Source organism: Hakea prostrata, chromosome 8, assembly GCF_041222555.1.
Source record: "Hakea prostrata isolate BN-2017 chromosome 8, UWA_Hpros_2, whole genome shotgun sequence".
NCBI classification, from domain to species: Eukaryota; Viridiplantae; Streptophyta; class Magnoliopsida; order Proteales; family Proteaceae; genus Hakea; species Hakea prostrata.
Genome location: NC_142607.1, coordinates 17,632,167 through 17,655,494, shown reverse-complemented (window position 1 = coordinate 17,655,494; position 23,328 = coordinate 17,632,167). Strand labels below are relative to the sequence as shown.

Here is a 23,328-nt window from a genome sequence, read left to right as displayed (position 1 = left end):
TGCGCATTAGATAAACTAGGGTTAACTTGCCTCTAAAAATTCGACATCTCGTGACTCAATCTCAGTTATACCTCCACTAGGCCAATCGAAACATGCGTACCCACAAAGGTACAAGGAAAAAATAAAAATGGTACCTTCTTTGACTCAGTGCAATCATGAGAAAAATGTTTCTTCTTTTAGCAGTGATAGCATGTTACTTTGGACGTGTCTTTCTTACCCCCACCCTTTCCACATTTCTATTTGACCACTCCTCCCCTAGGTGCAAAGTTCCTGGTACCCTCCTGATTCCTTCTCTTAAGTCCTTTACATATGGGTCATTTTGCCTTACGTGTACTTGCCTGAGCAACAAGAGCAGTTGTGTGAGTCACTTCTAGGCATTCTGCTTCCATCTCAAGGTTTTAAGCCAGATCATCATACGTATTGATGCTCTCAAGGTGAGCAAGGACTTGTTTCATTGGTGCCCTGGAATCAGTCAAGGTCCTAATCAAGGCCTGGATCTGTTCTTATCAAAAAGGTCATGTCAAGCATCTCTTAATTTGCAAACCATTTTCTTGATAATTCTGATGTGCTCAAACATTTTATGTTTGGGGTCCATTCAGTACATCTCAAACTTGAGGATCATACCTCGTAGTCTGGTTGTGGATGTACCACCAAAAGCACACTTCAACTCGTCCCACATGGACGTAATTGTAGGGAAACCCTCATATTCCCCTTTTAGGTCATCTTGCATGGCACTTAGCATTAAGAACCGCACACTTTGGTCTTTCTTAACCCAAACATCATACAAATCATTATCTCTATAAGATTGTGCAGTCTTCTTCCTAAGGGGAATTGGTCGATCAGTCATTTCCGTGGTAAGATGCTCTAGGCAATTTTGGTCATTAAGGTAGTACTGGACTTTCCATTGCCACTTCTCATAGTTCTCATGACCGAGAAGCTTCTCACCCATGAGTAAGTCAGTGATCACATTTTTAGAGGCCATCTAAACTACATACAGAAGGCAAAAAGAAGACATAATCAATATATTTTTCACCACTCATTGGAACTTTATCAAATTTAATTATCCTTAATCCATATTGTGGTGTCAATCATCTAACACCATTTGATGTCAAACCCACTAATTATGTATTGAGAATTATTGATTTTAATTATTCAATTGAAGTATACATTTGAGGAATGAGCATCTCCAATCACATAATTGCGCCATACATACAGGTGTGTATAGGTCCCATCAGAAGAATCTAAAATTTGATACTTTTAATCACACACTGAGTTAGTACAAGATTGTGATGCGCAATATAGTGACAACCCTTTACATGGCTTCCAAAAATAATTAAAATTACAGCCTTTTAATTATATCTCAAATAATCATACTACAACAATACTAGGGTGTACCACACTTTGCATCATTCTCAAATACTAATTATAGCATACATACATAAAGCGTGTCATTATGTTTGCAGTAAACAAGATATCTTCCAAGAATAAATAAATAAGCCTCTATGGTCTATTTGGAAGAGATGAATTATGCATCCAACAAATGGAGTGAATTAAAAGTCTAAACCGCCATGGGAGGGTATAATATTGCCAACATAAAGTTGTATAAACATGGCAACATCCAAATCTCAAAAAGTAGTCAGTGCATACAAAATAATTGCATCGATAAAATTTCAGATAGATTTTCCAAGACTATAATATTCTGACATGTATTTTTTTTTTTTCATATATGCCACCTTTATGTTTAAAGAAAAAGAATTAATTGATAAAATAAATAACCAGTAAATGTCATAATTAACCCCAAAAATTTTTTTTTTCTCTTTTATGGTCTAATGGCATCAACTATAGCTTATAAGGTTGACAACTCTGCTGGTAGAGTCCTAACCCATCACGTCTTAGTCAAATTCTTGTAGAAAAAAACGTTAATAAGTAAGGAGAAATTCAAAAATTTCCCATCACATTTAGGCTTCTTAAGTTTTCCTATACTTTATTCAACCTTACAAGAAAATAATCAAGGTTCCTCACACAACAACAATCACAGTTTTCTTTTGCTTCTTCTCTTATTAATGACATGAGCAAAAGTAAACCAAAACAAAAACAAACTTACCTTTTAACAAAAAAAAGATATCACATTAATAAAATAACATAACCTTTGTTTTTCTTTTGTATATATTTAAACTATGAGAGAAGTGTGCCCAAAACAAATTCAAAATTGACGGATTCTCAAAAGGATCCATCACCCCCACTTTAAATGGCACGTCCCTCAAGGTTATCTGGGTGCCCTTTTCCTAAGACCATATGTTACTATTCAAATTTGAAAAAAAAAAAGTATGAAGTTCAGTGGTTTTCGAAAACAGGCAAACACTTTAGTGCGAATTTAACAAATAGTTCTATAATTCTCTAAATGTCTCATACTCTCAACCGAGACGTTAAATTAATCATTGATAGATTAAGATCAAAATCCATGGCAAATAGAATCGATTAAATAACACATAAAAAATAGTGGATCGATGAAGGGTTAGGCAATTGGTCATGTGAGATTCAAATTAAAACCAACCTTCTCATGGCGATTTTTGCCAGCTTTCGCATCCAATTAAATTAACGGGTGAAAAACAAATAAACACCCACAAATCTCATCATGAATCAACCAGCACTCATACAGAACCAATGTTTAAATAATTACTACAAAGATGGGTTGAAGATCATATACCTCAGAGATCTTGAATGCAATGGATCTAGACACAGGAGGTGCCTTTTTTTGTTCTCATTCATTTGTGTTCCCATTCACTTGATCGTACTCTTTCAACTTATTTCCATGCTTCTGGCAAACCACAATGATAGAGGTTCAGGATTAACTTCTTTCGAAAAGAAGTCACAGAGAGAGCAAGGAAGAATATATGAATTTTCTCAGTCTTTAGTTTCATATCCCATCCCTCTGTTTATAATATTTTCCCTCAACCCTAATTCTTAAATTAGAGTTTCACTTTGACTCAACTAAGCAAGGGAAAGCAATATTAGAGTCATTCAGTGTAGTGGGTCCCACCTACTACGATTAACACTTTTAAAGATCATTTCATTCCTAGCTGTCCATATGTACCAACAAACAAATGAAGCTTTTGTCAGTGAGTTGCACCCCAACTTTTTGTCATGTCAAGGAATTCCATCCCTTTCTTGTAACCATGCTCTTAATGATCTATCTATCGTTGAGGAAGGAGACTAAGGTTGTGTGCAGTCAACCAGAATGAGGGCAATAGTTTGTCGCACTAGACCTACTACAGATTGGTTCTATTGGAGTATTGCGAAATCTCCAACCTTCATTACATGCTTTGCATAAAAAATCTTTGATTTTCCGGAGTGTTTCTAATGGCTCAAATTCCCTTCGAAATATGATCTAGAATACTTTCCCATTGGTGGTGCCTTGATGTAAAGGCATTTTTGTTTATCCTTGAATCCAACTAGCATCATATACACCAACTTCACACCAAGTAATCCATTATGTGAAGTACCCCAAACCAACTTGTCATCACACACGTTAAAACTCATAATATGTTCCTAGTAGCCCCCCTATCTTGTTGACGGAAATATCATTGTAAAAGATCCCTCAGTCCATACTCCATTCACTAGGTCAATTAGATCAGCAACCATTTGAATTTCACAACTTTATGGTTTTAGGTGCAGAATTTTCCCTTTCTTATGAGAGGGAATCTGACACATCCTTAGCATGTAGGAATCTATCAGTGGGTGGTAAATTGATTTCATAAATTGTGCCCAAATGGAGTTTGGATTCAACCATAATGTTTGTGCAACTTTGGCAAATAAGGCTTGGTTTGGCAATCTTGAATCCTTAAACCCTAAGCCTTCTTTTCCCTTTGGCCTGCACAATCCTTCCCATGAGGCCTTCTTTGGTGGCTCTTCTACCCTTGTAGTTTTCCAAGGGTCTTTTCCATCACATTATTAAAAGTGTGGTTTGTTGGAAGCTCCAAGGTCTATCCCTTGATCCATGATTTGCATTATTGTTCTCAACATCTATCACTTTCTTCGTAGGTAAAATCAAATTCCATGACAACTTATTCTTTTTTGCCTAAGAATGAGAAACGATGAAACGAATAATGAAAGAGATACCTTATTGACAGGTATATTAGGCTTAAACTTAAAAGCTTTCTTTACATTTGTGTTGTTCAAAGTTGCCTTCTGGGTAGGCTCTCCTCAGCTCCAAGAATTACTCTTGAAGGAATAATTAGCTTCTGCAAGCAACCTACTTTCCTTGTTGAAATGTATGTAACTTATGATTGTGATCCACTTTTTCAGAACATTTTGAAGACATTGGAAGGTTGCCTTGCAGGTTTGCATTCCCATTGAGTATCTCTTTGACAAGATTGTATGACTAAGCCTTTCAAGGCTTAGTCGTTATTGTTCACAACCTTGCGTGCAATATTAAGGAGGAGAATGGTTCAAGCTCTATAGGTCCATGTCTCTTTGCAATTATAGAATACAAAACCCTTTTGGATAGAGAAATTTGACAATAATGGTGATTTGGCAATCATGGATTGAGTTTGTTAGGGTAAGGAAAGCACATAAGACAGAGATACTAGTTGCCGCTAACTGTCACACCCCACCAAGCTGGTATCGGACTTGCCCACATACCCGTGGAGGTGATCCATAACCACAAGATCTAGGTTCCGGCCAACCCATACCACATAATATACAATAGCATAATCAAAGGAACAAGCAATTAAAAGGTAATTAAATATAAGTTATTGCAATTATCCAAAGATTTAACTATCAAAGTTAAACATCCAAATATCTAAATTCATTATTATAATAATGGAAGTCTTAAAATGTTATCAAAATGTCTGGAAGGGTAAACCCTCAATTTCTCTAATTAAAGTTATTCATTCCCAATCAAACTCTACTATATCCCAAAAAAAACCACACCAGCAATCGAAATAGTCAAACATTGTACGAACACTCCATACATGGACACGCATCGCCATGGGTCTCAATCTCTTCACTCATTGGTGGATCGCAAGACTCCGGTGACACCGAGTACTCCGAAAAGACGGTATTCTCATAACCTATATAAGAGTCTAAAAATAATATTTCCACATAGGATGAGTTCCAATGAACTCAATGAAGGCAACAATATCATATACCAAGCATTTAATTCATATGTATTATGAAATGCAAATGAAATATAAAGATGAAATATAAGTGTGAATATGCTTCTATGAATATAACTATGCCTGTCACACCCCACCTGCCGCTCTCGATTATACCCGACAACCCATGGGTGTGATCCGTCACAGGATCCACGGTCTTACCCATCAATAATAATAAATGCAAGAAATAGATAATCAAGAGTAAGAGCAAGTTCACATAATTAATCAAAAAGGATTACAAGAGTCAAAATACTCTAAAGAATGAACCAAAGGAAAGAATCAAAAGAAAGTAACTAGGTTCAAGAATTAATGATCTCAGCAGAAGCAAACAAATAAACTAAATAAGTTTTTTTTCCAGTTTCTTTTTCTAAAGCTATGGTCTTCTTTTCTAAAACAATAAGATAGGGAGTTCCCAGTTCTTCTCCAAAGACTTCTCAAAATGCCTGACAATCTGCCTTCTCCGTCCATCAATGGGTGCTATAAGCACACTCCAAGCATCCACAAGAGGCTTCGTGGACCACATCTCCGTCTCCCACTGACAGTTCCACATCCTCTTCATATGAGAAATTGGACCCATATAGAACTTCTTCAGTTTTTTACGACGTGCGATCATTTGTACAATATAATATAACATACAAGTAAAGGAATGAGTTATGACAAACTCAATAAGGATAACATATTTCTCATACATATGTTGACATATCCAACAATGTATATATGAAATGAATGATATGCAATAATATGAATGCTACTAAGATCTAACTATGCAAGTCTCTAGATAGTTGACATGCTTTAAGATATAACACTAGCCCTCCTCTGGGTAGGTTTAGTCACTCTGATCCCTCACGGACTGGTTATCTCTGTTGGGATCCCGAGTAAGGGGGTTAAATCTTCATTAGTCATCCATGGATGGGGTTTAAGTCAACACTCTCTTACCACGACCATTGGCATGAGTACTAGCGCATGTCTGGGTTTCTAATCCAATGCATAGTCATACTAGTAACATACTATATGAAGTCCAAATACTTCCCCTATGGCACCAACCAACTCGGTTCCGTATCCTTCGCAACCTAAGAATGAGAACCCTCAAGGACTGGCTACCACTGTTGGACTCCACTCCCTAACCCTATGGTCATTCACATATTATTGGGGCAGATGCTCTCATGACCCCTCACAACTCCCTGGCCGCTCCTTGGATGTCCATGAGCCCAACCCTAACATATGCAACCTTACCATTGTATGATCAACAGTGGACCACTGAGTCTTCACACGGATTGGTTACCGTTGTAGGATGAAACAGATTCACATCACCATTATCACGGGTCATCAGCTTCAATTTCCCTACCAAAAGGGTAGTAGCAAGAAAGGTACCTAGCCATGCACTCTAGACTCCCTAAGTATGTCATACAACAGTCATGATAATGCTGGAGGTATCAGTGAGCATGTGTCCCATGCAACAGCCCTCTGATATCTGAAGCAATGGGTACCCAATTGGATACCCTTCCATCACAATTACATCACATCATTCACCATCATAACATAATCATTTGTTCAATATCATAAAGTGATAAAGTATATTGAAGCATCACATACAACAAGTATTCAATGGTATAACAATGACATACAACTACAGCAAGTTACATGATTAATGAACAATGTAAGAAACAACTGATTCATCATATAGCATGTCATTGCATATAAACAAGAAAGTGTGTCCTTACTTGTAATTATGAACAAGCTTACTAGAATGCAATCAAACCTCAATTACAAGACTTCCAGTAAACTCAGAGAACACCTAAACATAAGGTTACAAGAATATATTATAGACATGAGTCAAAACAAAGCAAAAAAAAAATCTCACATAGCCACTGTTGACCCAGCCGGTCGCTTGGGTCAAGCGACAACCCCTGTTACAGACAGTCTGCAAGATCCGAAATTCTAACTTTTGATCATCCAATTTCAATCCGATTTCGGGATGATTTTAGTCCGAATTTCAATCTTAATAAGTCTATAACAAATGTGCAAATCAGTAACCTAAAATTAATACATATCCATAACTAAATTCATCTCCCTTGATTAGATCCATCCTTTTTTCGAATGCAGTGATTCGTTTTCGGACAGGATCTTCTCAAAATCATAGATAAAGAATATAATCAATCACAATTAGGTCACCACCAACATAGAGGAGATGGATATAATCCATCCCAAAAGCTGAGGGAGGAAAATGGAGTGAAAGGAGATCCACTTACCTCTACCAGATTTGCAAAACATACGGGGAATGGATCCAATTCGCAATCCATGCTTCTCTCACCTTCCAGCACGTGTCTTTTGCCTCCTACCATCCACAACAATGATCCCGAATATAATAATGAGTTAAAAGGTCGGGGTTTGCTATTTATAGAGAACAGGGAGCAAATTAGGGCAATTTCCCACAAGCAGACCATGGCGGTCACTTGGGGCGGTTGATTGGCCCAATCAACAGCCTTAAGCAACCGCCCCCTTGTACTTTTCAATACATGGGTGCTTTGCTCAAGGGGTTGATCCCAACTCCAACATAACCCTAAACAACGCATGGGGGAGGTCTTACCTTCAATCCGGACATCTTCAAACACCTCTTGACTTCTGCTAGAGATCTAATTTCCCAACAAAGCGGGTTCTTCATCAAGAGAATCCAGATCCATGGATTTAAGGTATGGATCATGGACTTCAATCCGGATACTCCAAAACTTATTCCGACTTGACATTCAGGTTATCGGACCTACAATATGGATTTTGGGTTAGAAATACGGGGGTTGTTACAATGCCAGTCTCTATAGGTAGACACGCTTTAAGACATAGCACCAATCTCCTCTGGGAAGTCTCACACAAACCCCAATGGCTCCAACAGAACTGGGCGTCATGTCCGAGGTATGGAGTAATAGTCCAATTATCGACTATGGCTAGGGAATAGGGCCACACTCTTTCACCATGACTATTGCCATGAGATATGGTGCGTGTCATAGAAACTTTCAAGCCCAATGCAAGGGGGTCATCTACATTGTCATGACATGCTAGGATTGGATATCCTTCCTATGCCACCAACCAACTTGATCCGATATCCTCACCTATCTAGGAAAGGTCGCCTTCTATGGCACCAACCAACTCAGACTATGCCTCCCTTAACCCTATGGTCATCCACATATAATGGGTCAAGTTGGATCCAATGGCTCCAACCAACTTGGACTATGCCTTCCTCATCCATATGCAACCCTACCATGAATGACACATGGTCTATGTCCCCTCACCTACTACAATAGGCTATTGGGCAACCACACCTAGCACCTCAATCATAGGTAAACCCCTTGCCAAAAGGGTGATGGCATGACATGGTTTCTAGCTATGCATCTAGACACATAGATAGTATGCACAATAAAGAATCTAAATGAAATGAAAGGTATCAAGAGCAATGGGCAAATCCATAACTCCGGTTAGGATATACATGTATCCATCATCTCCCATTCCCATCATATCATCATCATCATAATTGTAATTTAAAGTAAATAACAAGAAATAAATTAGACATAAATTCATAATGCGACTCATGCATGCATGCCCTATAACAAAGTCACACAATCATACACAAATATAATAAGCATGAATAGAACATGGATTTAAACACATGATCATATAAGGTTGTCTCCATCACTTGACACGGTGTTAGTAATCTCCAAGACAACCAAGAATGTGCAATTTAGAAAGCCAAACGATTACCCAAAGCCTAGAAAAATTATGAAGAATAGCTTAGTTACAAATTGGAACAAAACCAGACCAAAATCGAACTCCAAACAAGGTCACCCTGAATAGGGCCAGTGGTTAAAGCCAATCTGCCGCCGGTCGACTGCCCACTGACTCCGAACCAAAAATGGCCTCTCTTGCTCTATCTCGAAACCCAATCCTTTGGGGGATTTAATAGAACAACATCTATGTCCCAAAAACACCTTCTAAACATCCCAGTTAGTCTCCAATACAAAAGCCCCAATTTGGTTCTCAGAGAGTCGTTGTGGGCATCTCAAAGAGGGTCAACCAATTTCAAATGGGTGAAATGAAACCAACTAACACTCAAAAAGACTAGGGAACATGTAATGAGGCTTCAACAACCATTCATCAACAACTAAAAACTCATTTACCAACATTCCCCATCATGAATGCCAACCACCAACTTAAATAATCTAAAGGAAATGAAGAAAGAGAGTTTTTTTAACCTCAACACGCTATAATCATAGCAATCCATGCTTTGACACACCTCAAACCCCAATGATTTGACCCAATACTTCACCTTTCACTTCTCCCAAGCTCTCAACCTCCAAAAGAACATATATAATTTGTTTGTGAACAATATGAGCAATAAAAGAGGGTTTTCAAAGCTAAAATCCCAAAATTACCTTTTTATGGGTAGGTGTAGTCAGTCAAATTGACCAACCGCCGCCACCAACTGCCCTTATAACTTCTTTATAAGATCACGGTTTCTAACAGACTTCGGAGGTAGAAACCTCTAAACATGCTTGACTCAATGGTATACTTTACCTTGGCATTGGAGTCTTCTTGTAGTGATTTCCATGCATGCCAAAATCGCCTTTTTAAGCCTTCTAGTGTGATTTTCTCTCTCCTCTTGAAATTTAAAATGGTAGCCCGGTCATCTCCTTTAGCGTCTATGTCCATGGGTTCAACTTTCGAACCCATGGCCTCAACTTGGATGGCCCATAGCCATCTTCTACTAGTGCTTCAATTTCGTGGACCTAAAATGAAAGTTTATTGGGTTAGGATTCTAGGGGATTTCACACTAACCATTTCAATCAAGAAGAGAAGAAGGGATTGGAATACTTGAGTTCACAAGTATATTACCATAACCACCAGAGCCAAAAGCCTTGGCATATTTTTATCTCTACACTCCTGGCTTAGACAAGAATGCAACCGGAGATTACCTAGGCAACCTTGGTGAGTTGCATATTCAAGTCCTCAAAGAGTTATTTAAAACAATTGATTTTTCAAGTATGACTCTTGATATTGCCTTGTGAACTTTTCTAGAGACATTTCGACTATCTGGAAAATCCTAGAAGATTCATAGGATCCTTGAAGCACTTTCAGAAAGATACCACAATCAACAATCCTCATAAATTTTTGTAAGGATGTTGTCTTCATCCTTTGTTATTCTCTAACCATGCTCAGCATAGACCAACTGTGAAATCCCCTAGGATCTTGACCCGAAACCCAACTTGTTGGTCCGAGAACCCGCAGTTCTTGTAGAAGACAGTCCGTGGGCCATCCAGATTGAGACCATTGGATTGGGATCGGAATCCATGAGCATAGATGATGAAGGTAGTGATTGTGTCACTTTGAAAGATTTTGAAAGAAGGTCTAATTCGAACTCGGATGGACTTGATTAGTGGGTTTCTCACTCATGGAAAATGAGGTTGGAAGCTCCTCAAGTCCAAGTAAGAGACCTCATCTTATTCTACAAGGTTAGACAAGTGTCCTAGATGAACCACATTGAAAAACCCCACTTTTATGTGAAATTAGAGGGGGCAATTGGTCAAGGTTGTTGGTCAACTGACTGACTTCCACCCTAGGCGGTTGGTCCAGTTTAGCAAGGGAAAAAATGGGATTGACCCCTAAAAACCTTATTTAATGACTTTCTAGCCTTATGGACAGCTCAAGACCCTAGGAGGAGTGAGAGCTTATGTGCCAGTGAAGAAGAAGGTGGTGGTTATCGCGTGCCAAAGACCAAATTGATTGTTGGTTGGTGATATTGAAGTTAACCAACCACCCCCATTAACTTTTCCATTTAATTTCCCTTTGGTTCATGAGTGTTGGTAGAAGATATGTTGCTATAGTTGTGATTTGGTTGAGAGACACGTGTCTTCTTTGGGTCCTGATTGAATCTAGCATATAGAATGGCATTCCCATCTCAAAGTATATCTCAGAGAAGACTTAACGTTGTGGAATATTTGGATTTGTGGATGATTTGAAATGAGGTTGTTTGTGAGTGAGTGTGCACGCATTGGGGATGAACTTTATGCCTTTGATCGATCTAAAACCCACCCGAACTGGGGGATCGAAGAGGGCAAGGTTCAGACCTAAGTGTTGCTTGAGCCCCTAGGGAGGCTGCCCCACGGCTGTTGGCCTCCCTTAAGAGGGCAATCGACCTCCACCCCCTGGTGTGGTGGTTGGTCAAGTATGAATGTTGTCTCTATTTTCTCAACTTGAACCTAATCTAATTGCACATATACTTAGGGATTTTGGGTAGCTTGTTAACATCCTAATTCGTGACATTTGAACTCTTTGAAGATCTCTAAGAATTTGTTAGTGAGGGATACAACATCATGTATACATGTATTTGGTTCATGCTCCATTATGTGCTATCATGTATTTTTTATGATGTTGCTGTCACGACTAATATTGTAGAGTATGCATGCATGGGTAACCTATGAAATGCTATTAATACATGTTATCTTTATTACTTTCTTGCTATTATCAATTATGAATATGTTGATATGGGAACATGGTGGTATGATGCATTCATGGATAATGATGCATTACCCTTGGTACCTTTGCACATCATATAGACTCTACGTGCATTTGCTTCAGGTGTTTAGATGCATGGCTAGGATTCCCATTTATCATATTGTTATCGTATTGACATGGGTATTGAGGCCGAGTGACCCATGACAATGGTGCTAGAGTTGTGGGTGTCCATAGTCAATAACCATCCTATGAGGAGACACAATCAAACCATGTGTCATTCATGGTAGGGTTACATATGATAGAGGTTGACCTCGTGGGTATTCAACAGTCAGTAGCCATTCTACGAGGGGACACAAGAGCATCCGCACTATCATATGTGGATGACCATAGGGTTAAGGGTACTTTCTGATAGGCGGTAGACATTCCCTAGATAGGTGAAGATACCCAACCGAGTTGGCTGGTGCCATAGGGAAGGTATCTGAACCTAATATGACATGATTGAGTAGGTAACTTCTTGCATTGGGCTAAGAATTTTCCTAACATGCCCTAGTTCTCATACCAATAGTCATAGTGAGAGAGTTTGGCCCTAATCCCCAACAATGGTCGTTGATTAAAAAGTTATCCCTATACCTCGGTTATGACGCCCAGTTTGTTTGGTCCCATTGGGGTCTATCTGAGAATTCCCAGAGGAGACTGGTGTTGTATCTTAATGTGTGTCTACCTAGATAGAGACTAACATGGTTAGATTATAAAGGAGCATTCCTGCATTGCATTCTTCACACATGTGTCATTTACTTGGCTATATGATGTTGTTGATTTCGTTGAGTTCATTGGAACTCATCCCTTTTGGGAATATTTTTCTTTATACTGTGCTGCAAAGTTTAATAAGCAAGTGGTATAGGAGTACCCAGTACCATTAGAGTCATACGAGCTACTAGTTGTGGGAGATTTTGAGGCTCATGGTGATGCGTGTCCATGTTTGGAGTGCTCCTATGGCACTCGGCCTTTTTTACTAGAGCCTAGTTATTTTCAAAGACATTGGATTGGAACACTTATCATTTGGTTAGGATTATCGAATGGTTGTAATTAAACGTATTTGTCCTTTCATCACTTTCAACATATTTTCATCGTAGACTTCCGCTGACCTTTTTATACAATTTTGGACAATACGATTATTCTTGCTCTTCAATTATGTTTTTGTTTGTGTTGTTCTTGTGATTGAATGTAGACCTGACCTTGTAATTGTGGACAACCACAACTATTCAGGTGAATGCAATACTAGCTGGGTGGGGTGTGATTGCAACACAATCCATAGAAGTGAAGGAAAAATGGCATACGAGGAGTTTATAAGGATATCAGAGAAATTAATGGAGGAAAGATCTACTAAGAGAATACCTTTCTAATCTCTTCTAGTCGATTGCAAAATAATGCACTCACTCTACTTGGCCTTTTAGACTCATCTTTAGTGATGGATCCACATGGAGGATTATGATAATTAGTAAGAAAAAATCATAAGCTCTTCATTCTTTCTGATTTTGAATGGCCGCTTGCAAGAGATATATTCACTGCCATTGTTGGAACCTCTGTCGCAACCCTTGCCGCAAATCCGTTAGCTCGTTGATTCCTTTGAGAATTCATTGTATTCTTAAATCCTAATACTTCAACAGAGGAGATCCTTTATGCATTAAGTAATGAATTAAAGCCAAGAACGGCAACTCTTTCTGCCTTCAATGTTGGAAACAAGTTGAGCAAAGCATTTTGAGGGGGATGAAGGACTATTATGGATTATTTATTAAAGCATAAGAGGCTTAAATTACTTCCTCCCACTACAACAAATTAGGGAGTATAATCGCGGAATTGTTTGTAGTAAAAGGTAAAGAAATCTGCAGCAATAGCCAATAGCTGCAGAGTAAATGCGCTTTACTATCCGTCGCTATAAGCTTAGTTGCAAATGCAATAGCTACACATAAAAGACTAGATGTACAAGGCTGTCTATAGCTACAGTTTTTTTAATTATGGATGTTTCTATGGTTATTTCTATAGATGCGGTTTGTTAGTTATAGATGTTTCCGCATCTAACTTCTAGTTACACAAATTATAGTAATGAATGTTCCATGGCTATATATCCTCTAGAGGTGAAAAGTATAGTTGTAGATGTTTTCGTGGTTAATTTCTAGCTACACATATTGTAGCTATGGATATTGCTATGGTTATCCTATAGTTGCACAAAATATAATTGTAGTGTTTCAATAGCTAATCTACAATTACCGAAATTATGGTTGTCGATATTTTTGTGGCTATAACTACGGATATTTCCATAACGAACTTACAACTTTATAGCTATGGATTTTTAATTGCAAGTGCTTTCATTGCCAATACATAATAGTAGACTTTTTGTTTTGGATTTTTCTGCAACAATTGTATAATTATTTTTTAATAAAACTTATAACTAAAATGTTTGACTATGAATTTTTGTGCATCAAAATATACATTATAGATTTTAGCCTCAAATTTATAGTTACAATATTTGTCTATAATTTTTTTTAGGAATAATTACTATTGCCCCTATACTATGACTTAATTACTTATCAAACCCTACACTTTATGAATTTACTATTGTCCCCCTCCCTTCTAACAGTGTTAAGTGACTGTTAAGTGTTAGTGCATAATGTCTATTTTATCCTTCATCCATAATCTGATTTTTAACTTGTTTTAAAAGATGGGTGAAGAGGTGAAGAAATACTCTCTTCACCCATCTTCTTCAATCAATATTGAATGGCATTGCTACTATGATGCTAGTTATATATTGTTTAGCGAAATTTACAGAACTTTTGAGATCCATCAGTAAGGTCGTCTGAGAGAACGAGATAGACATAAAGCAAACATAACAAAGAGTGCATGGAATGTGGAGAAACTACTACAAAAAAAGAGGTTCAACCGTTAAACAGGAAATCCATTAGTGTGGATCAACATAAAGAGAAAGGTTACCTGTTTTTCATTCAATTTTCTGTGGTTTAATAAGTTTTGAGCACCCCTTAAACAATAGCAAACTAACTAGTCCCATAACTTCATAAACCTTCAAGAAGAAAATGCAATTCATTAGTTACAGATTATAATGAAAATGTGGACTTGAGTAAACAATTAACTCGAAATCTTGCACATGATGATGCCAGAAAGAAAAGACATTAGCCAATGGACGTATTTGTTTTGAGTGACGTAAACAAGAGAAGTATTTAAAAGGTCAAAGAACTGAAAACCCCCCAACATCCTCTCTCTCTCTCTCTCTTCAAGGAATAGCTCTGCGCTTAGAAGAGGGAAAAGAAAAGAAAAACCAAGAAGGGCCATATCAACGTTTACGCAGAAGCATTTGAACAATAAAATTGAAAAGGGAAGATACATTCTGCATATACAAGAACTCGCTAACCAATGAAATGAAATGATCAAAGAAAATCTTCCCAATCTCTATGTAATTGTTACATTAGAAGGGTTCCTTGTTCGGATTATTAATGTCCACTCCCATCTATCTTCCCACCTTTTTAACATTCTACTGATATGGAGAATGATAACAGGGATTGATTCCAACGCGAGACTAGGAGCTTTGTGCAAGCGACAAGGAAAGGAGTCTGGTTGGAGTGAGAGAATGTGAATGCTTTAATCTTGGTCAGTAGGATTAGTAGTCATGAACCAGTCGCCAACCAGACAAGCAATTCAAAAGTAATGAGGAAAAGGAAGAAAAAGTCTAGACCCTTCTCATGATTATTCAGAATTTGGAACCACAACAAATAAGATTTCTTTTTTTTTTTTTTATCTCACCAATCACGACAATAGAGGGGTTCGGGATTCTCTGATTTTGTAAAGTGAGAAGATGGGTGAACGGAGCATTTCTTCACCCATCTTTTAAATTAATAGGTTATTAAAAGATAATTTTGTAATTTAAAACAAGGGTAAAGCAGTAATATAACATGACTCAGGGTTAATATGGGTACTTTGAAAAATATAGAAACGCCACATCATCAGTGAAGACATAGGGGATACAATAGTAATAGAGTTATAGTACAAGGGGCATTATTAATTATCCCTTTTTTTTATTTTACACGTTTCTTAAATCCAAATAATCCAATCAATATACAACACATTTAAAATAAAATTCATTTGATAAATGGTAATAAAATATCATTGAGTACAATGAATTGCTTACAATTAAATACAATAAATGCTTGAGGGCCTGTTTGGTTACATGAATCCAGAGATTTGATGAATCTCTGGATTCATGAATCTGAGAATTATACCCGTTTGGTGTAAAATTCTCTAGATTCATGAAATCTAGAGATTCACCTTTTTACCCTAAAAATGTGAATTTGTAGATTTATGGGTAAGGGATGAAATCTAGAGATTTCAAGAAAGCTATACATTTGCACATTCACAAAAATCACGTCGATCAAATAGTTTTTTAGGATGAATCCACAAATTTCATTCCACAACCAAACATTTAATTTTATAAATTATGACTCCATAGATTTGAAATCTCTAGATATTTGAAATCTCCAGACTCATGTAACCAAACAGGCCCTAAAGTAAATTTGACTCATCTAAATCCTATTTACCTAATACATCAATAATTTTGTCCTTGAATATTTGATTCCATCAATTCATATTGTGTAATTCTCCATCTTTTCCGATCTCCCCACCTACACCCTAAAGAATGATGCAAGAATTGGACTAGTCGTTGAATACTTGTGTCATCCAGATTCTGCACACATTCAAGCCTTCCAAGTTTTAGTACGTTGCGGAACTTTGCAATAATTATGCCACCTTAATTCCATATGATTCAATTTTTGTGGGCATTTCCTATAATCAATATCAATAAAAGTAACAATTAGCTACCATTCAATAAATGCTAACAAGAAAAACAAAAGTTATATATATTATATCGAGACCCCAAAAAAAATTATGACTTACCAAGGAAGAGAAAGAGATTACAAAAGATTAATCTCAACCTTCTTGAATTGGCACACCCCGATTTCATCAAACCGAAGATGCAACGGTACGAACACTTAGCGGTCCGCTCTCGCACCAACCCAGGATCAGGTTGTAATATACACCCATTTGTCACAATTATCAACCATAACAAGGCAACTGAATTAAACTTAGATAACTAAGGACAAAAGGGAGAACGTGTTATTTCCTTTCCATCAAAAGTCACTTGTACCTATACACATACCCTCCAGGGCTAGGGTGCATCACACCAAAAAGAAATACATGATGCTGAGCCAACAAGTGACATACAAAATATAACAGAAATAACACTATCTCCACCATGTGAGACTCGTATTACACAGGTACAAGGCGTAACATATACCCCACATGGACATCTATTGTGCCGAAAGCTGTCAGGTCACCAGCAACCCTACTAAGCCTAAGTGGGTCCTGAGTAGGCACAAATGTCACACACACATCCATTTCCATGATCAGAAGGAGTGGGGGTCCACCAATCCTCATAATCGGGAACACACGTCGAAAGTGCCTCAGATGGGAAGTCGGAAGGGTTAAGATCGGCATCCTCCAATAATACAGAATCTATAGAACACGTGTATATAAAAAGTGAGCTCACAGAGCCCAGTGAGGGGAAACATCTATAAAGCAAACACAACAATATATCATGAGGTTATGATGCACAAATGTATGCTCTAACATACAATGCCTAGGTCCGTGAGGGTTAAGCGCCACTCCAGTCGCGAGGCAGTATTTTTCCAATACCCTCATAGTGTTTAATCATATTCACATAACCACAAGAATGCCAACGGACCTTTGGGTTACTTGCATTTCACCCTAGACAACCGCACGAGGCCCATGGGTTACTCACATTTCACCCACATCCCATGGGTTGGCCAACACCTAATCCCCTATTGGCAAGGGAAGTAGCACTCAGATATGCACTCTAGCCATGCAATCTACTATGATGATTATGCGGGGTCCGGAATATGTTATGTGTCCATACCACAGTCATATAGCTGGTCTCGTATGCAATATAGAATTAAAACGAAATGTTGTTTACTATAATTAAGTCATTTCATACCCATCATAGTAATGAGGGTGGGAATACCGAGTGTACAGTCCAGGAGTGTAATCCACATCATACACTTCTACCGGGGCTTCCGATCACACATTCAAGGTATTTCTCACATCATCACCAGAGGGTACGTATCCACATGTATTGCAATTATATAAATATCATGCTATGTCATGCATGTCCTAATTACATCAATTCTACACACAATATACGCATTGCTTGCATGACCAATAAAATAATGTAAAGATCCATGATGCATGAGAGTCCTAAGTTCCCACTCACCAATTTCGTGCCAGTTCAGCGTAAGCTTCTTTAAAATTCACCTTAGGCTAGTTTGTATACACGTCTTCTCTTCTCTTGTCCTTTCTTCTCTCTCTCTTAGTAGTCCTGCAAACTCTTTCTCTTTATTCCGAAATTCTTTCTCTGAGTTCTTGACTCTTTCTCAATTCCTTCTCTCTACTTCAAATATCCCTTTCAATGGCTTCCGTAGCTCCCCTCTCTGTCTCTCAATACTTCTCCATTTCCTTTACTTTTCCCTTGTTCTCTTTCCACTCACCTCTTGCACATTACACGCATCTGAGAGCAATACCACTTCTTCTTTCTCTTTCTCCTAGTAATTTTATCAACATTAATTCATCACACTTGATAGGTGTCACCTCCTCTTTCTTTCTTTCTTTTGTGTTGTACGTACAACCACCTCCTCCTATTTTTCTTTCCTTTTTACTTTACCACTTGACACATCAATTCCCACCTTTCATTTCCCTAAGGCTTACACGTTATCAGTAAAATTGCCACCTCCTATTTCTCTTTCTTCTTCCTCTTAAACCATGCAAAACCCCTTTTCTTAATTCTCTCTTAAAGCCATGCAAGTGAGTGGGAAAGTGGGAGGTGTCACCTCCTCCCTCTTTCCCTCCTCCACTCACCCCCAATCCCCATCTCTCACGTATGGAACAATATATATATATATATATATATATATATAAAAAGAAAAGTGACACCTCCCACTCCCACCCCACCACCCCCAACCCCACTCCACGTATGGAAATATATATATATATATATATATATAATACATGCTATATAAATGATATATCTAATATCAGCAATAATAATGCTAAAAATGAAATCCAAAATATATATAACCACTCAAGAAGACGGGGTTTTAGGGCGGGGCCCACTCAATCGGGCCCACTCGGAGGTAATAAAAAACACGGGTGGAAAATCACGATATTCTATTGGTCGCAGCCACGGAACGAGGCAGAGCATATCAGTATCGATCATGGAGAAATAAATAAATCCCCGAATAATTAAATCGTACCTCTTTGGAATGACATTCTCGCTGAGGGTCTCCAGTGGTTCGCTTGCCGGTTCGACGGCGTCGACTCCCGGCTCATCGGTCCGAGTTGGTTCTTCGGATAAAAATAAAATTCTAATTAGATCGAAAATTTTGGGGTGCGGGTATTACATGAATAGCATTATTTTGAATTTGTAGAATATTTCAATAACTAGTAAAAACAAATTAATTGTTAATAACTATTTAATAAATACTCATAAAAATTTATAAAACATACCATCACTATACCTTGTTGAGATAAAGAAATAAAATAGAGTGATCTAATGAAACTAGCAATTCCAAAAACATTGTAATCAACGAAAAGACTTCAAATCTGAGAATGAAAGATTCTTGACCTCAATTTAGAATTAGAAAAAGAAAGAAGGAAAAAAAAAAGTAAAAAATCCTTTGCTGTTATAAATAATATTTATTTATGGATGTCCATTACCCCCAAAGATATTGTACTTCCAATTGAAGATCCCAACTACCTCAGGATGCAATATTGGTGAAGATCACAACCATCTCATTACACAATGTTGGCAGTCAATATTTCCATTCTATACACTTTTTATCTTGGGTGACAATCTATCCTTCCATATCAAGATTATCTTATTGTGTGTAAGAATCATATATTGTATTTCTTTGTAGACTCTGATATTATCATATCAGAGAAGTTGCTAGTTCCATTATAAATATGTAATGACTAACTCAATAGAAGTGCTGAACCGATCTTGTCTTTCTTCTTTGTATTCTATATTTTCTCTTTATTTTATAACATTTGCTTCTTTGTGACTAATATTCCAGGTTTTTCTCAAAGATTGGGAAGTAGAGATCAAAGGGAAACCTACCCAGCCAAAAGAAGTCGTAAGAGTGTCTTATATGCCCTCAACTTTGCATTGCGCCTATCTCCATTTATCCATTATAGCTACACCTGTTTAATTTTGCATAACAAAGGGACCAAGGAATGTTAAATCTAGCATTTTTGAACAATGTAGGCAAAAGACAGAAAAGATCATCATGGATCGGATTCTCAAATCACATTAGAGACATTGAGTTGGAGAAAAGATGGATTGTCCCATAAGGAGAAGAAGATGATTGAGAGGAAAAGCTTTCACAAAAATGACGACTAAGGTGTAAATGTTGCTAGAGAATAAGAGGAAAAGATATTCTATTTGGTTGTCTTGCATTTGCCCTCTTTGTACACGGCTTCATTTTTTTGTGGGAAATTTTCGTTTAAAATTTTTGAGGGAACCATGGGATAAATTAAGTTCAAACAGTAAAGTGGATTTTAGAAATAAGTAGCGGGAAATAGGAAAAATATTGAGAAAGACAAAAAAGAAAAAGGGAAAAAATTATAAAATGGAAAGTTTCCTGCTTCAACTATCTTTCTAAATCTAATCAACTCCTAAAATCTCTCCACCACTCCCCTTTCTTTCACTCTTTTTGTGCATTTGAATAAGTTTAAATTTCTCATTTCTCTCTCCACTAATCTTTACCTAGTATGATTAGATTGAATTTAGTAAATTGATTTTGATTAGATTTAGAGAATTAATTTAGAAATTAATTGAGAATAAAACAAAGACAATTAAATCTATAACAACTATATGTTTTTTTTAGATTAGAAATTGAGGGTTAACGAATGTTTAGAAATTGAGAACATAAAATATGCCTTTCTTTCTTTTATATATATTTAAATTACAAAATCTTATATGTTAAATAATTTACTCACCTAAATAATTTACCTAAATAAATGATTTTCTTCCAAGTACTTATATTTTCTTTCTAGGAACCACATTTAGGGCTAATTTAAAACCATATTCTATTATTGAATTGGAATCAGAACCAAGTAGGTTCTGATCTAGTTCTAACTCTAAAACTAACATGGTTCTTAGATCGAATTTGGATTGTACTATCATTATTTATAACCAAACTAAAAACTAAACCGATCGACACCTTTAAATAGAATGAGATTCCATGGATTTAGATAGATGGAAAATAAAATCGAGCAAGAATCATAATCTTGTTGAGCTAAACACCTTTAATAGGAAGATAAATTTATTTTTGTTATAAATAATATTTATTTGTGGATGTCATCATCCCCAAAGAGATAATACCAAAATATATAACTTTCAAATGAAGATCTTTGCCACCTCTAGCATGCAATATTGATGATCTGCATTTCATATTAACTGAAGATCATAGCAATCCATCATTTCATATCAAGATCATCTTATTGTGTGTAAAAATCATATACTATATTTCCTTGTAGACCTGTCATTTTCATATCGGAGAAGATGTTACTTCTATTATAAATATGTAATACAGACAATTCAATTAAGAAAGTTATTTATTCGTCTTGTCCTAACTTTCTTTCTTATCTTTATATATATTTTTCATTTTATAGCATGTTATCAGCACGACTTTGCTCAAAGTAATTGCGTTTTAAAAATAAATACGACAGACTATATACCATTATGATTTATATTCCAAAGTGAAAAAAATGATCAACCTCTTCGTGTTTACTTTCTGTAGATAATAGAGTTTGTCTTGTCCATCTTACAATGTAAGTGCATCAGATTAAAGTATGTGATTTTTTTAATCTTAGAGTCAAACAAATGATAAGATATTAGGTCATTAAGTGATATTAGTACAATAAGATTTCTTTCAGAATTTTATCAATAAATCATTTCTTTTTCCTTTTTGCTTTTTCCTTTTTTCGTTTTCCTTTTTTTTTCAATTAGTTAGTTGATTAATTATTGTCAATATTAGTTTATAATTTAAGTTTTATTGATAATATATTTAGAATTTTCATTTTTTTGGAAACTAGAAATATACGAATATTCAATATGATAATAGAAAATTCATTAGATATTGCATATGATTCAAGATTTTAATTCTTATATTTTTCTATAGCGAGCAATGATTTGCTATTATCATTTCTTACATTTCTTTTATATTTCTAGACATTTGTTTTTATAATTACGTTAAGTGTCAAGATAATTATTAGTTGTGTATATTTATTTTGACATATAATTTATATTTCATTCTTTATTTTATTATGTGTTGATTCCATCCTATTATATCTGTACTACCATAATATTCAGTATTTTATTAGTCTGAAATTTTTTTTTGCTTATAAGTACAATTATATAAAATTATAATGTTGTACTACTCATACCAATCTATGTAGCAATGTAACATTTTGGGTTGCTTAACAATTGCGGTTTGTTATTAATCAACCTCACATGATGGTTTTATTTTGTTATTGAAAATATAAAATAAAATCATCATCTTTTTATTGTATAACATGGTTGCTAGTTTTGTACAATAAATGTTATTGGATGCACCTGAAGTTGCAAAATTGTAAAACTATAAATGCAGATTTTAAAATTAGTTCTCAATTGAAATTATGTAAAAAAATAAAATTATTGACGAGGATTTACCAACAACTTTTCATGTTTCAAATGTGTTGTTACAACAACAATATCATGAAAAAAAATTTTAAAAGATACTATAAATTAATCTCATGCCTCCTTGTTGAAACATTGTTAAGGAATCTGCAAATACACTTGAACTCTTGTTCTCACAATACTTCTTGATGAGCTGAAACGTACCAAAGGTACTTTCTTTAAGATATTTAGACACCCTGATTTGTGCAATATGAGTTCTACAATGTCCTCACCCCAAGATCAGTTAGCCCAACCTTTAAGGTTGCACCCCAGAAAGGTTACTTAAAGTGTATCAGATTATGTTCACTGCTTAACTGAACAACAACAGGGAGAGAGAGAAAGAAAGAGGAGGAAATTTAGAGTCAAGAATGAACACAAAAATGGATTTATATAGAGTCCCAAAGGTTGTGGGTGAAAGGGTAAGGACTCCTCTCTTTGTAAGGGTACCTTTCAACTAAACTCTCTTCAGAAAGGTACCTCCAGCTGACTTCCCTATAGGAAAGTGCCTCTCTAATGGCATCTCCATGTTTTCACCCAGTAGTGGGCTTTCTAGAATAGGGCCCATGACAAAATGGGCCTTCTGTTTCAAGGCCCACAACCCAAGTCCCAAGTCATATATATATATATATATATATATATGGCAGGGTCACAACAGGATTCAGGCTCGATTCATCGCACAAATTAATAATACATGGGCCCTTACTATATATAAATCATATAATCAGATCCTCTCAACCCGATTTGGGACTAAATAAAACCATGGATAAAAGACACGATTCAACAGATATTTATATAAAATAACATTAATAAGTTTTAAAT

At 36.4% G+C, this 23,328-nt stretch overlaps 2 pseudogenes; both read left to right on the top strand.

Moving 5' to 3' along the window:
- The first annotated feature begins 4,084 nt into the window (after nt 1–4,084).
- On the top strand, nt 4,085–10,377 carry LOC149007332 (ARF guanine-nucleotide exchange factor GNL2 pseudogene; annotated as a pseudogene).
- Nucleotides 10,378–12,294: 1,917 nt separating this feature from the next.
- Nucleotides 12,295–23,328, top strand: part of LOC149007331 (ARF guanine-nucleotide exchange factor GNL2-like) — a 42,422-nt pseudogene continuing 31,388 nt past the window's right edge.